The 14778-nt window shown below is 41.0% G+C and overlaps 1 long non-coding RNA gene across 1 annotated transcript; it reads right to left on the reverse strand.

Moving 5' to 3' along the window:
• Window positions 1-1004: 1004 nt before the first annotated feature.
• Window positions 1005-11798, reverse strand: LOC142602028 (uncharacterized). Its single transcript, XR_012835654.1, has 3 exons — window positions 11557-11798; window positions 2703-2860; window positions 1005-1154 (listed from the first exon to the last, which is right to left on the reverse strand). It is a non-coding gene; the product is annotated as an uncharacterized LOC142602028 (long non-coding RNA).
• Between the last annotated feature and the right edge of the window lie 2980 nt (window positions 11799-14778).

Genomic DNA, 14778 nt, shown 5'->3' on the forward strand with positions numbered 1-14778 from the left:
GCGTAATCCTGTGTCCCTACTTCTCATTTACGTTAACATCCTTCTTTCATGTGCTAGCAAATGGCAAGCATTCAGATATATTCTGTTGAATACAATGCTGGGAGACTGCAAATGTGATTTGGTTCAGCAATGGTATTGCTGCTACTTGTTACTGTGACAACAGAGCTGCAGTGCTCTCTGAATGGTAGTAAATTTAGAAATTGGATACCCTCTTGGGTTCTTTGCTAGTTGTGTCATGTGTCCAGGTGAACTTTTTCTCTGTGTGCGTCTTTTCCCAGTTGAATGTCATGGTAATAAATGTCATTGTGCAACTATATGGAGCCTTTCATCCCACTGAGTTGCAAGTGAAATCTTCAAGCTATAATGTCAACCACTGAGGTTCAGTGTGTGTGGGGGACAGTATGCTTCGGGGTTTGGGAAGGACAGTACAGCTGTAATTTCAGGGTAGGTGATCGAAGCAGTAGGTAGTGAGGAACAGTACACATTGAAATGTGGGTGTACAAAGTATCTGCGCGAGGGAATTGCTCAGACTACAAGGGCTAACAAAACCATATTGGTTGGGAGAAGGATACATGAGAGTTTTCACAACCATGTGGCCTTAAACTCAGTTTCAGCAGCAGAGAGCCACCATAACTTTAGAGGGACAATGGTTAGTTGCTCAGACTCTGTTTTAGGATGGAAGGAGCTGCTCGTGATCTTTCTGGAAAAAGATAATGCCAGTGATTAGTCATCCTCTTTCTGATTTATGAAACATCTAAGATCTAAAGATAGGCCTTGATGTACATGGAAGTCACTCAGAAAGGGCAAAGTCTTACATAGTTTATATATGTCTCAGCCTTTTTCCTAGTAGTGTGCATATAGTTCAGCCTATCTCTTTGGCACAATGCAGAGTTTTTAAATTTCGTAGCACAGCTTACTGAGAAGATGTGAATTTCTTAAGTCATCTCTGCCTTTATGTGCTACCGTAATCACATCTTTTGAATGTGGGAATCATTTACCTCAAAATAGGGAACTGGTTACTGCCACTGTTGATGATCGTCTCTGGTGTCCGTCCATTAATGCAACAGCATGGTACAAGCTCCATGTACAGATAAGGAACCATTAGATTCAACTTTTTGAAACTGGAGCAAATGCTTCTAGGTCAACCAGTGACTCTATTTAAGCCAAAAGCAAAATACTGGTTAACCTCAGTCAACAGCTTTTAATCCAGGGGTCAATTTTTTCATGTAAAGCTGTTAAGAGTTATGATGCTACTTTTCTTGTTTTAGCACAGGGGGTACCAATGTGACTCGTCTAGGTAGGAAGTGTAAGACAACATTAGATGTGAGGTCTTTAAAAAGAAAAGCGCTTCAGTCTGTTCTGAAAGCTGAAGCAGAATCTAGTCCAACAATACTGATACCTTGCTCTAGTTTCCATCAGGATTCAAAGTAAAGAGAAACACCTCACATAATTTTCCTAAAGCCACTGGCACTCTTCTTACATTAAAGACTCCAGTGTTTAGCATTTGTAAACTTGATAACAAACATGGCTAAATTAACTGCAGGTAGTGTAAAATGTTCTGTAAACTTATATCCCTTTCCACTTGACTGCGTACAGCAGCAAAGAAGGAAACATAAGAAGACTCCTTACTTGTGGTGGGTTGACCCTGGCTGAGGGCCAGGTGCCCACCAGAGCCGCTCTATCACTCCCCTCTTTCATTAGACAGGGGAGAAAAGGTACAATGAAAGAAAACTTATGGGTCGAGATAAGGACAGGGAGAGATCATTCTCTAATTATCATCACGAACTTAGAGAGGGAATTTATCTTATTTATTACTAAGCAAAACAGAGTAGAGGAATGAGAAATAAAACCAAATCTTAAAACACCTCCCCCCACCCCTCCCATCTTCCCGGGCTCAACTTCACTCCCGGCTTCAACCTCCGCCCCCCTCAGCGGCACAGGGGGACAGGGAGTGGGGGTTACGGTCAGTTCATCACGCGGTGTTTCTGCCGCTTCTTCATCCTCAGGGGGAGGACTCATCGTTCCCCCACTCCAGCATGGGGTCCCTCTCACGGGAGACAGTCCTTCACGACCTTCTCCAACGTGAGTCTCCTCCACGGGGTGCAGACCTTCAGGGGCAAACTGCTCCAGCGTGGGTCCCCCACAGGGTCACAAGTCCTGCCAGCAAACCTGCTCTGGCATGAGCTCCTCTCTCCACGGGTCCACAGGTCCTGCCAGGAGCTTGCTCCAGCGCGGGCTTCCCACAGGGCCACAGCCTCCTTCAGGTGTCTCCACCTGCTCCGGCGTGGGGTCCTCCACAGGCTGCAGGTGGAATCGCTACACCCCCTCATCCTCCCTCCATGGGCTGCAGGGGGACAGCCTGCTTCACCATGGTCTTCACCACGGGCTGCAGGGGGATCTCTGTTCCGGCGCCTGGAGCACCTCCTGCCCCTCCTTCTGCACTGACCTTGGTGTCTGCAGAGTTTCTTACATCTTCTCACTCCTCTCTCTGGCTGCAAAAGCGCTAAGTGGTTTTTTTTCTTTCTTAAATATGTTATCACAAAGGCGCTGATTGGCTTGGCCTTGGCCAGCGGCGGGTCCATCTTGGAGCCGGCTGGCATTGGCTCTATCAGACACAGGGGAAGCTTCTAGCAGCTTCTCACAGAAGCCACCCCTGTAGCCCCCCGCTACCAAAACCTTGCCACACAAAACCAACACATTACTTCAGAGATGCTTTAACTCGGATGAACAAAATGCTGGTTAGCATGGGTATCCCTCCAGATGTGAGGTGCATTAGGAGGAGCAGATTATAGAAGGACTGTTTTTGAACTCGAATTTCCATCTGCTTGATATAGTTTCCTGCTGTTCCACTTACAGCAATCTGGAATATAAAATAAGTTTGATCAAAGCCATGCTCAAATGCAATTTCCACTTAAGTCAGTGGGAATTTTTGCTTGAACAAGGACTACAGGATTTAGTACACAGGATTTCATAGCAATTATTTATTTTAGAGGGAAGTTTAATAGTAGGTGTAGTGGCAAACAAAGGGGAAAGAAGTTGGGATAGGGGATTTGTAATAAAGTTCCTGTGTTTGCATAAAAAATTATCTTAGTTATTTAACTTTTTTCCTCTTGTAACACCTGTGTTGTAATAATCAAAAACAATGTTACATTTTAAAGTTAGCGCCTTTAAATTTTTTCTTCTTCCCCTATTACTCATATTTCTTTTCCGTTTTTTATTATCCTGCCTCAATGGGGATTTTCTTTTAACTTTGTTATAATATAATTGTTAGTGTGTGTGCATGAAAAGACCACTGACCTTTTACTGACTTGTGAGTCAGAGGATTAATAGCTCTGCATACGACCTTCTGAAAATAGTGGAAAAATATCCCTTAACCTGCTTTTCAGGTAAACAAATGGTAAAAATTCTACTCGGCATTTTTTTTCCTCACTTATTACAATGGCTTGCTTCTTTTGTATAATTGTCTCAGATTTTCAATTTGTATGTTTTGATTACTAATCTACAGAGTTATGAAGATAATAATATAGGAAATAATGTAGTTATATGTTCTATATTGGTTTTAAAATGCATACATTTTGTGCATTTTGGAGGACATAGCCTCCATAATTGAAGTTATTTTCAATTGGTTGGTTAAGGGCAGTCTCTAAACTCATGAATATCTTCACTCATGTGAATAGTTTCAGCGAAATACAATAGGAAATCCAGAGCCAGTCATTCCAGTGGTCATGCTGGTGGGAAAGGATCTTGCAATTATGGGCACAAAATAGGTAAGCATATTTGTAGGAAAAAGGAGGTTATGGCTTTCCTCTGTAATGAATCCAGCAAATGCCAAAACTAGCATTAGGACTTTGGATTTGCCTCCCACAGTGACCTTTAGGGTAAAATGGATTAGTGAAAATTTTCAGAAGTAATTCCTAATTTTAGAAGGTACGACCACCAATAGCTTTCTCTGAACTTCATGGGAACTAAAATCTCCATCCCCAAGATGTCACTGGTTTCAGACACCCCATATGGAGACATCCAAAAGTGGAAGTCACTTGGGTAAGTTCTGGCCTTAACCTCTGTGTCTCTGAAACCGTTCCATGTAACAAGTAGAGGTTATGAAAAGTGAGAGGGACAGGGAGATATCGTGGGAGAAAGATATTTGGCAGTGGCATTTGCTGCAGAGAAAAAGAAAATAAGAAAAAAAAAAAAAGGGACAAAAATAGCAAGGGCTGTTTGGGCTCAATAGAAGGGGGAGCAGAGTGGTAAAAACATCACTTCCCAAATGGAACAACGTCCAGTCTGTCTCAACGTCCATTTTCCAGGCGTATTGTGTAGCCTATAGAGAGCATTTCAGTGGTAAAGCACCCTACCTAGTGTCTGGAACCAGGTGCATAAAGTAATATTTCATTTGCATGTTAGGTGATTTGGTTTTATTTTTAACCCTTCTTACATTGTTTTCAGCAGTGTGGGGCTTTCATTATTTACTGAAAGCCAGACTTCTTGTGAGTCAGACTTGCTGAGAACATGGGGTGGACCAAGGAAGTGTATCCCTTAGCAACAGAAAGCAAGTTAGGGTTCTTCAAAACTTCTCTATTCATGTTTTCTCTCATTGTTAATAGGTCTTTTACAGAGAATTTGGCTCACACTTCATTTGGAGTGCTTTAGACCCAAATGTTAGTCAGGTTTAATGAGACAATTTTGTGAGTTTCTTTTGACACCAGTTACTGAAAATCATGTACAGGGTTATACCAATTGTGCCAAAGGTATATACCTCCTCGGGAAAAACGTAGGGGAAGAGACTTATGTCACTATTTTTGTAGGTATGAGCTAATCTACTTAACTCACACATAAACTGTAGACAGGGTACATTGTAATTTAACTTGTCTTCATATGGTTTGCATTAGTCAGGCTTTAGGCATTAAGAAACAGGTTGTTCTGTCAGATGTATCAGTTAAATGATTTTAGCCAGAAAGCATTTCAACAACTACAACTACAGCAGTTATTTGTACAGGCACTGGGCGTATTACCTTACTGTTTCAGTGACTGTTTGACTTCAAGCGTATGGCAACACACACATGGCAGTTAAAAGCAGGCATGTCACGGGCTCTCAGGTCTTACATCCTCAGATACTGTGTGCCTTTCTTTAAAAGACCCTCCCCGCTTGGCTCCTCATAGTTGTCACTGCCACCATCCCGCCCTTCCCACAGCCTCTCCTGTGCTTCTGAATTCTGACAAAGCTGGTGGATCCCGACAGCAAAGGATGAAGGACCTGGTTTCCAGTGATGCCCACCTCCCAGAAGGTGGCCCAAAGCAAGTTGGTCTTAGAGTATTCCCATATGTTTCCCATGCAAGGCAGTGGTGGTTGGCATCCAGAGCTCCAACCTCAAGCTGCCCGGCTTTTGACATTGTGTGTTCCCATACTGATGGTGGCTGATGAACCCCAAACCACTGCCCCTTATTCATATTTATTGCACCCAGAACCCAGATGCTTAGGTACGTGTTTAAGGAATAAACCGCAGACAGTAAAAAGGTAATGACCGCCCTGCGTATAGTAAATCACATGGCAAAATGACTAAAGGCTAAACTGGCCGAGTAGCACTGATAAGAAAGGGAGAAATTGGAGAGGAAAATATCTCATAAATGGAAATAAAAAGATTATTTTGGGTGCCTTTTCTTGTTAGTGGCAAAATTTACTGCACTATTTAATTGTTTTCATTCTAAATAAACCTGTTAAATTTTAAATGGTAAAAAGCAATCTCAGCGAGCTAAAGAAAAACAAGTCTTTCTCTAACTATATTGCTTAGTTAAATGAAGCGTGTTGCATATCCTGACTTCAGACCTTTCTTTAAGTGTCTTTTCTGGGTTGTTGATTCAGTGAATACTTCATTTATTTTCTGGCAGTTTTCCTGAAAGGAAAGCCAAGGAACATCATCTGAATAAATAATTGTGGTTTATTTTGGCAATATCTTGTAACAGCTCAAGTGGTCAGGTATTTTGTTTTTTAACTGAAGCACCCTATCATCTTGGAGCCTGACCAACGGCTTTCTGCCACTTCACGTAACTTAGTTGTTTCGCTCCACTACCTGACCAGATTTTTGCAGTTCATACAGAGGACTTGTAGCTAAATGTTGCTGTTTCTAGTTTAAGATGTCTGTCATAAAAGCCATAAGTCTAGTGTTAGGAATAGTAATGTCTTTGTGGTTCACTGAGGGATGTGGCTGATATACTCACAGGCATTATGTTTGTGGCAAATCTTTAAGTGATTTCTATAGAAAAACCTTTAAAAATAATAGGAAGAGGAAAGGAGCCACAATCCTATGTGTTCTGGTCATTTTCTGTAAAAGGATCCTCTCAACACCCTCAGATTTTGGGTAAATTTGAGCCAAAATACTGATTTGTAAATTTGTTTTACCTAAGCTTGGAAACAGTTATTTCCAGCAAAAATTGGCAAATCTTTTTTTTAGTTGTTTTAAAATTCTTTTGTTTTTCACAAAGACAAGATCAGTTTTTTATTGGAGGAAAATTTTCATTAACAAAATTAAGCAGCCTTTTTGGTTTATGCTTGTGTAAGGGCATTTGTAAAGGTAATTACGTCAGACAATTAAGCAAGCGATTACATATGAACAAATACACGGAGGCTGAAAATCTGTCCAGCTGCAGCCCAGTGCTGAAGAGACTCTCGAAGAAGATGGTTGCTCTGAGTTCCAGTTCTGGCTTCTACCATCTGTGGATTTTACCTGGGCCCTTGTAATGAGAAACGCGTCAGCCATCTCTGGGACTGTGTGTGGGCCAGGGGAAGAGGTTTCACAAGGGATCTCTTGGCAGTACCAGGCCCAAGAAATGGGACCTTGAGCTGAAGGAACACGCAGTATTCCTGCTTTGGCAGAGCCAAATATTTAAAGGGAGAGTCTGCAGAAGCACCGCTTGACTATCAATGTCCTTCCCTTGCTTCTGTTTCTGTGGATAGCCTTAGCAGAAAACTCATGGCATAAGAGAATTTAATGATTCCTTGGGCCATGTTTGTTTTCTCCTTCCCACCTCTGTTTTTTATTTTCTCTCTCTTTTTAAACAGAGAGCTATAAAATGTGAAACTGAAACTGCATGCTTTCAGAGATTTGTTAAGGAAATAAAATTTTAATTATTTGTGAGTTCCACCCTGGCATAGCATGAAATGTGCCTGCTTAATGCATTATGGGTCTGTTTGGTTTTGCCAAGAAAAGAGTTCTTACTTAATAAAACCCAGCCATTTTCATAAACAAGAGGAGTAAAATGGTCTGTAATGATATATGCTAAGCTCAGTGGGTGAGAAGACCAGCTGGCCTGACCTTGGCAGTCAAAGGAGTTGAACTGCAGGTCTTTGACCCTTGGCAGGCTGTTTTGCAGAAGTATGTCTGTGCTGACCGTGCTCATACACAGGATGAATTTGGTTTGTGTTTACTGCATCGTTTACTTAAGTGGAAGCGGTGAGATGCAGCTCCTCTAAGTTGGTGCAGTGCTGCCCAGAGATGCAGGAGGTGATACTTTGCTCCTAAGCAAGCTGCTTGAGCCTTCCCACCTCTGCCAAGAAACGGCTGCAAGTTGGATACAAACACCTGCAGGCAAGAGTTGGGTGGGGAAGTGGTAGGTAGGTTGTACTGACCTAGCTGACAGGGTACTGAAATGTGAGCCTGGACGTCTTGGGCTCTGGTTCCAGGCCAAGCAGAAATCTGCTCTGTGAACTCAGGCAAAATGCTAAGGCTTTGCCTCTAAAATAGACATCACTGTCCTTGCTGGGTTTGTTCCTGGTGGTGGGTGGGGTTTTTCTTGGTTTTGTTTTTGTTTTTAATAAAAGCCTGGGATGTGTTTGGATGTAAAGAACTTTGTGAGAATAAAGAATATTTATTTTGGAGGCTGGGGCTGGGCTGCATTTTTTGATTTTTTTTTTTTTTTTCCTAATCCCCTGAGTTGGGAAACTGAATCTTATTTTTCCTGGAAGACAGGGGGAGGGTGACAACAAGAATCAATGTGTTAAGCCATTAGTCCCCAACTGCTGGAGTACAAATATTGACAAGTGCAAAGGTTTGGTGGTCTTGCTTTTCTGCATGAATACCAGCAATCTATCACACAAAGCCTGCCTGTACTGCCAGGAGGCCTGTCCCTTGGTAACATGATTATTGCAGTGTAATAGTGAAGTAAATGGTTAGACATAGGTAGCGCAGCTTCCACTGAACCTACATTACCCAATGTCTGGTTATGCAGAGTTTTGCCTTGCAACACAAATACCATCAATGTTATGGATCTAAAATCAGCAAATTGCTTTCCTGCATCATACTTTCTCCTAAGGACATTCTTGTGAGTTCGCAACTGATCATTTGATTGTGGTTCTCAGGTCTCCATCTTTGCTTAAAAACATCATATACTCTGAGGGACGTCCCCCAGGAAGAATGCTGTAGCTGTGTTGTTCACATGCTAGGAATAGAATCACTGTGGGAACTGAGCAATTTTCAAAACTGAAGCACCCTGCAGTGAGATCTGTGAAATGAATGGTCAGTGGGCTCTGAATAGGGATCTGTGAGCAGAGGGATAGATGATAGTCTCAAAAATCTTGTTTGTTAAAAAAAAAAAATAGAAAAAAATTTCAAAAACTTTCCACTGTTGCTAAGTCTGGCTAAGCTTCATCAGCTTGTAACACTGAGTCATTATATAAGATGAGTCACTGGATGCCATAGGCAATTTCAAACCCTTATTGATGAGACCTGCTTGGAGCAAGGCTAGAAGCCCTTGTGTTGAAGGTGTCTGCAACCTGGGAGACAGGTACAGCCAAGGAAAGAAGTGTAATCTTGGTTCATCACGCTGTATACCCTCAGCCAAATTGCACACTCATAGTCCCTTCTGCCCATATCATTCCAAAGCTGACCATCATCTGCAAATATTGTCCTGTCACCTCCTTTCTTTCTGAAAATCACAAATCCCTTTCTGTACAAATCTCAGTTTTTACCAGAGTCTGTAACGCTCTGGAACCACTGCTTTAGTCTCCCTTCCTAAAAGCAGTACTGCTGTGACAGGTATATACACACCTGTACGTAAGTAAATAGCTGCAGAACAAGGAAGAACAGCATTGATTAAGACTTCCACTGGCAGCAGTTAAAATCACAGTTCTGTTCCCAACCCAACTGTTAAACATACTTCCAGCAAGTTCCATCCCCTTTTGGTGTTAGCCTCTTCAGATGCTTAGCTGGGCAAATAGCTCATTGGTGTCTCCATCTTCCTAAGCTTGAGACTTGGAAATCCATGATGTGGCCAGATTTTCTGGATGTTTTTAGTTTGACAGTACACGTTTGTTATAGATGGTTTATCTAGCTGTTTTAGGTACTCCTCCTTAGGATTGCTATACATAACTCTTCTGGGTCCTTGAAATCTAAGGAGAGTTTTTGGTTTCAGCTAAACTTTTCTAATTCATCTAAAATTACCATTCTTAGAAGCTATCCCAATGAAGTCCATTGATCTTCTCTGAGTAACAAAGAATTTAGCTCATTCTTGTGCAGGTTGTATGTTACATTCTTGTTAGTGTTCAATAATGCAAACATCCATTCTTCAGTAGGCCTCTGGTGCTTTACTGGGTTTTGATCCATAAAGTTAATTCACTACGTTTAATTTCTTTTGCCAAAAATGTCACCTTCAATCAGCTGTGTTACGTCATCTGTTACCTATCAGCTCTGATAAATGTGGACTCAAGGCCATGATCTATCTTTAGGAGCAGTGCAATGACTCTTACACTTACAACCTTCCCTTGTGAAAGTAGTCACGTTAAAGTAAAGGGGAACTTTGCCTGAAAAGGAACTGAACAGAGGGAGTGAAGAGTCAGGATTTGGCTGGCGGGATGATTCATATGCATTGGGTCCTACATTTGCATCCATTCCAGTTGTATCACTGGAATTTAGGACATTGTCTCAGTCACTGTCTGATGATGAAGAGCTGGAAACATGCTCGTCTGCATGTCCTTATACTAACAGGCAATTAGATATGTGTCTGCCATCTGTGAGTATCCCTGGAAATATTTTTAGCATGACTTAAATGTTTAGACTTGGGGTGCTGAGAATCAACTGTTTCCAGTATATTATCCAATGCAGTTTTGTCTTTGACACATCAAATTTTAGACTTGGTGCTAAAAACACAGGGTAACTTTGTCCATAGATGTGTGAGTCAGTTATTTCAGTCACTGTTCCCGAGATCAGGCTCTAGATTTTTCAGACCCAGATGGGAACAAAACTGTTTTTCTCCAGTGAATCTACTATGCTGTCCTACCCTGGGCCATATTATAACACAACATATCAGAGGCCACCATCCTGAGACGGGAGTGGACTATAGTTCTGGAATTTTTGCCTGGGACTTACATCTGGAAATTAATATTTTGGTCATTGAATCTTTCTAAGTTTCTACTTGTATAGTGTAAATCAAACCCTACTTCTCATTCTTAACCCCTGACATTTGTTGTGAGGCATGTTCTATACAGAGAGAGGGTGTACAAGTTTGAGGGCACTTGGGTACACGTTCTGTCAAGGTGGCTATGAGGCTTTCCTTTATGAGCAGGGTTAGTATGGTTTAGTGGTGGACATGGCAGTGTCAGGTTTACAGTTGGACTTGGTGATCTTAAAGGTCTTTTCCAACCTGATTCTATGGTTCTATGGTTTAATTTTTTCTTACTACACAGTGGATTGAAGCTCTTCATTTCTAATAGGTTAAAAGATCCTGTGTATTTGGAGCACTTGAAATATGTCACTACACTTCAGATCTGTGCCCATTCTTCTTATTCTAAATCTGTTCCACATGGCCAGGCTCTTCTCCCTGGGATTACCCTAGTTAGGGTTCACTGTTGATTATAGTGTGTAAGCACATCGCACCAGATAACTCCCACGTAGAGGCGAAAAAAAAAAAAACCCTAACACAAAATTCCACACAAGGTTTTTAAAGTGTAGAATTTGCTAACGCTATTCTGTCAGAAAAGGCACAAAGACAAGGTTTCTAGGGCAATGAGCTGGGATTGTTACTGAGACCCACCCAGCAAAGGTGATAGAGCAATTTGCTCATTGTCTGATGTTCCCCTTCTGAAGCGAAGCTGGTAATACTTTTCTACCTCATCTGTAACTCTGAAGGGAGGGGCAGTCTCAATGATGAAATCCCAGACTCCTTGGCAAAATTCCTGCTCAGTGAGTAGAATTTGCTCCTGTGATGCATGTTTTGCTGTGGATAAATTCTATTTAGTTGCACACAGTTCCTACAATTACATACTGCCTTTCCATAGCAATTTTAACGATACCTGGCAGTATGAAGATGATGAATGCCTCAGGAAAAAAACCCCAACAAACCAACATATGGATAAGTAACGTGTTGCTTGAACACAGACCACCAGCTTTGAGACCACTTCATTATCCAAGCCACATTCTCCCAGTGGAGTTCTCACTGTGCAAAAGTATTTTCAAGGAAAGCTCTGTGCAGCCTCAGCAAACTTCATCATTTTAGAAATGACGCTTGTGTCTGAGTGCTTTGCAAATGAAAGAAAGCAGGAAACAAAGTCTCAGATGTTTTGCTTACCTGGGACATTATGGTTAGTTTTGCCCTTTTCCCTGCGTTTTCAGTTGGGCAATCCGTTTCTTGGGAAGTTTTGTGGCTTTTTCAAGACACGATATCATGTGTTGCTATTTATAACTGCTCAGGGTTGTGAAAGCAGAGGATTTATCAGAGAACACAGAGGCTGATGTAAACTATTTGCAGATCATAGCGTTGGGTAGAGGGACAGTGGGAAATGCCCTTCTTTCTATTGCAACGGGTAGATTTTCAGACCTGCAGAGGACATGGAGCATTGTGAAAGGCGACAGTGAGAGCATGGAATGAAAAGAGCTATACAAGCAATGCATGGTATGGATCACATCATCTATTAAAAGCCACAGCATCTATAAATAGATTGGATCTTGAAGCTGAGGTAAACAGCCACCAGCAGCTATTGTGTGGACAGGGGTCAGGTGTTAACAGCTAGGGAGAACTCAGATTTGTTTAGGTGTGGTTTTGCTGTTCGGCTCTGCCTTGCAGCAGGGAGAGGCAATGGGTGACCTCCTGAGGTCCTTTCCTGCCCTTATTTCTGTGATTCCAAAAGCTACATGTAAATAGTTTGTGTTGAACTCGGCCATCAGGAGAAAGATAATGGCTGTGACAAGACCATTCATAGCTCAAATACTTGTTTTTGTTAGCATAACTGCAGCAAAGATAAAGTCAATGATGCAGAGGTCTATTGGAAAGAAAATCTCAGTCTCACGATTATTTCCTGTATTAGTGAACAATAATGGAATAAACACGGAAATGGATGCACTTATATAAAAGAGAGAAAATAGGAAGATACTTGAGTGAAATACTGCCATTTTGTCTGTTTAGCTACTTACCATACCAACATGAATGTGGACTATAAAAGCAGCATTGCTAATTCCTTCGTTGCTTGGGTGCTCAGGCTCTACAAAATAAGCTTGGTATGGGGTAGTTATTACCTACTATTGCTTATGTATCTTTGCAGAAAACAGCAGTCACATTGAACTATCATGTGAGTAGAAGCACTGGCTGCTGTAATGTCCATGCAGGAAATGGTGTATGGCATCATAAGCATTTCTTGTCATTTGCTAACCTTTATGAGTCACTTAATAAACCTTAAGACTACTGGTTATCCCCCTTAGCATATCTTACAGAAAGTGGACAACACAGAAAATGAATCTGCAAAATAAGGTGTCTTATGATATAAGGCACAACTTCAATGCTGAAGAGGGCTTGACTGGACTAGTACCTGCATGGAAAATCCATTAAAGCTCCTGCTATAGGAATGTTTAACTGAATGATGCTCCAAGTGCAGTGGTTGTACAGTATTTATCCTCCTGCATGGATACTCTTACTCAGAATGAAAGTAGGTTAATATAATTTTGTCTCTTAGGGCTGGATTCAAACAGGGATTTGGGAGAGAATAGCCTGAGTTATCACAAGACCTGTGTCCCAAGTGTAAGGAGCATTACGTTCTAGACAGGGATATCTTTCATTTGACACTTAGGACTGAAAAGATTTGGACTCTATAATTCAGATGATTTGTTTTACAAGTACTTGCCCTGGCTAAGTTCCAAGTAGCAGTACGAATGGACTTAAGGAAGAGGGAACAGGGACCTGGAAGACATGAAGGATGTGCTTTTGTGAAGACTGTAGCTATCCTGAATTTAATTCTCTGATTAAACATAGCTTTCCTTCATCACCTTGACACATCAGAGTTTCTATCTCCTTTCCTTGGAATTTAAACAAAAGAGGAGGATTGGTGACTGGGGAATAAGTGTACTTTTCAGAGAGCAGTCCTAGGAAGGCACCTTCAAGATTGTCAGTGTTCAGAGATTCTGTTGAGGGAGAAAAATAAGGACCTGAGAGAGCTGAGAGGCTGACCTGTGTGAGAGATGGCAGTGCAGAAATGAGAGTGGAAGCAGAAAGAAAAGAAAAATACTAATGGAGCAGTGTGACTAGACAAGTATATGGACTATATTAGGGATGGAGAGAACAAGTCTGCAGAGGAGAGACTATAGAAGTTGACAGGTGACTGCTTGAGGTCCTAAATGATATCAGAGTTCTTCCAGCGGGTGTGCTGGATCTGTCTCTCCCTCTGCCTTTTGTAGCTCTGGAACTAATTTTACAGATTAAATAAAGTACTTTGTCGACTCAGTGTGTCTGGCACTGAATTTGTAAATCCATCCTTTCTATTTCAGTCAGGCATGACTGGGTGAACAACCTCTATAAGTAAAAGAAGTGACATGAATAATTCTTCCTTGAAATAAGGTCAATGTTATCCTCATGTGACTTGAGTTGTGTGGAAGGAACAAAGACCTACATCAACCTGGTGCTATTAGCAACACTGGGTGCAGACATATTTTGTCGTAAGTCTCAGCTAATAATTAAAGAGTCATTACAGTTATCTCAGTTTTTACAAGAACCACAGTATTCTTCATAGAAATGTATTTCAGCATCAGTTTCACCTTGGGGTGAAAGAAATTTTTTCATTACAAAGCAACTTTTGTGTTATGCCTAAAGCTCTTCATTCGTAGTGCACATTTACTAAAGAAGTTGCTAGTATTCATATTCTGCTTGGTCTTTGTCATCGTAAAACCTAATCTTTTCTTGTCATGTTAGAATGCAGTTTATGGATTTTCTGTTTTAGTTTTCTGTTCCTTTATGTATTTCTGGCTTCCCATTTCGATATATAACATAACTGATTTAAACTAGTATTGTCAGCTACCTTTGCTATACATATGATATTTTAAATTTAAAAAAAATGGTAATGGTTGGTGCAGCCTGCTGCTGTTTTCAGATAATATCAGAAAGGAATGTTTTTTTAAAATATGCAGTCTTAATCTAGCTTAATTTCATGTGGAAAGCTTATTTTGTCCTTACCACAAAAAGAAATGGACAATTCTGTAGGTGATTTTTTGTACAGAATGATAGAAGTAGCCATAACATAGCAAAATATAGTATGTCTTGCTAGTAGAAAATGACAGTATCTTTAGCAAAATGAACTTGCATAGATTTTTCTTTGATTGTTAAAAGTATCCTGCATTAAATAGTAGATAATCTCTTTAGAAATGCTTAAGTTACCAGTTTCACTGCCATATTATCCTTCTGCTTATCCGTCAATATGGGTTCACATTCTGCACTATGTCTATCTAAATCTACTTAGAGAAAGGAAAGATAAGGCAGGTGTTTTTAGATTGGAAGATCTACATTATTTTATTTTCAACTTCCTTACTT

Source organism: Balearica regulorum, chromosome 5 (genome assembly GCF_011004875.1).
Source record: "Balearica regulorum gibbericeps isolate bBalReg1 chromosome 5, bBalReg1.pri, whole genome shotgun sequence".
Taxonomy (NCBI): Eukaryota; Metazoa; Chordata; class Aves; order Gruiformes; family Gruidae; genus Balearica; species Balearica regulorum.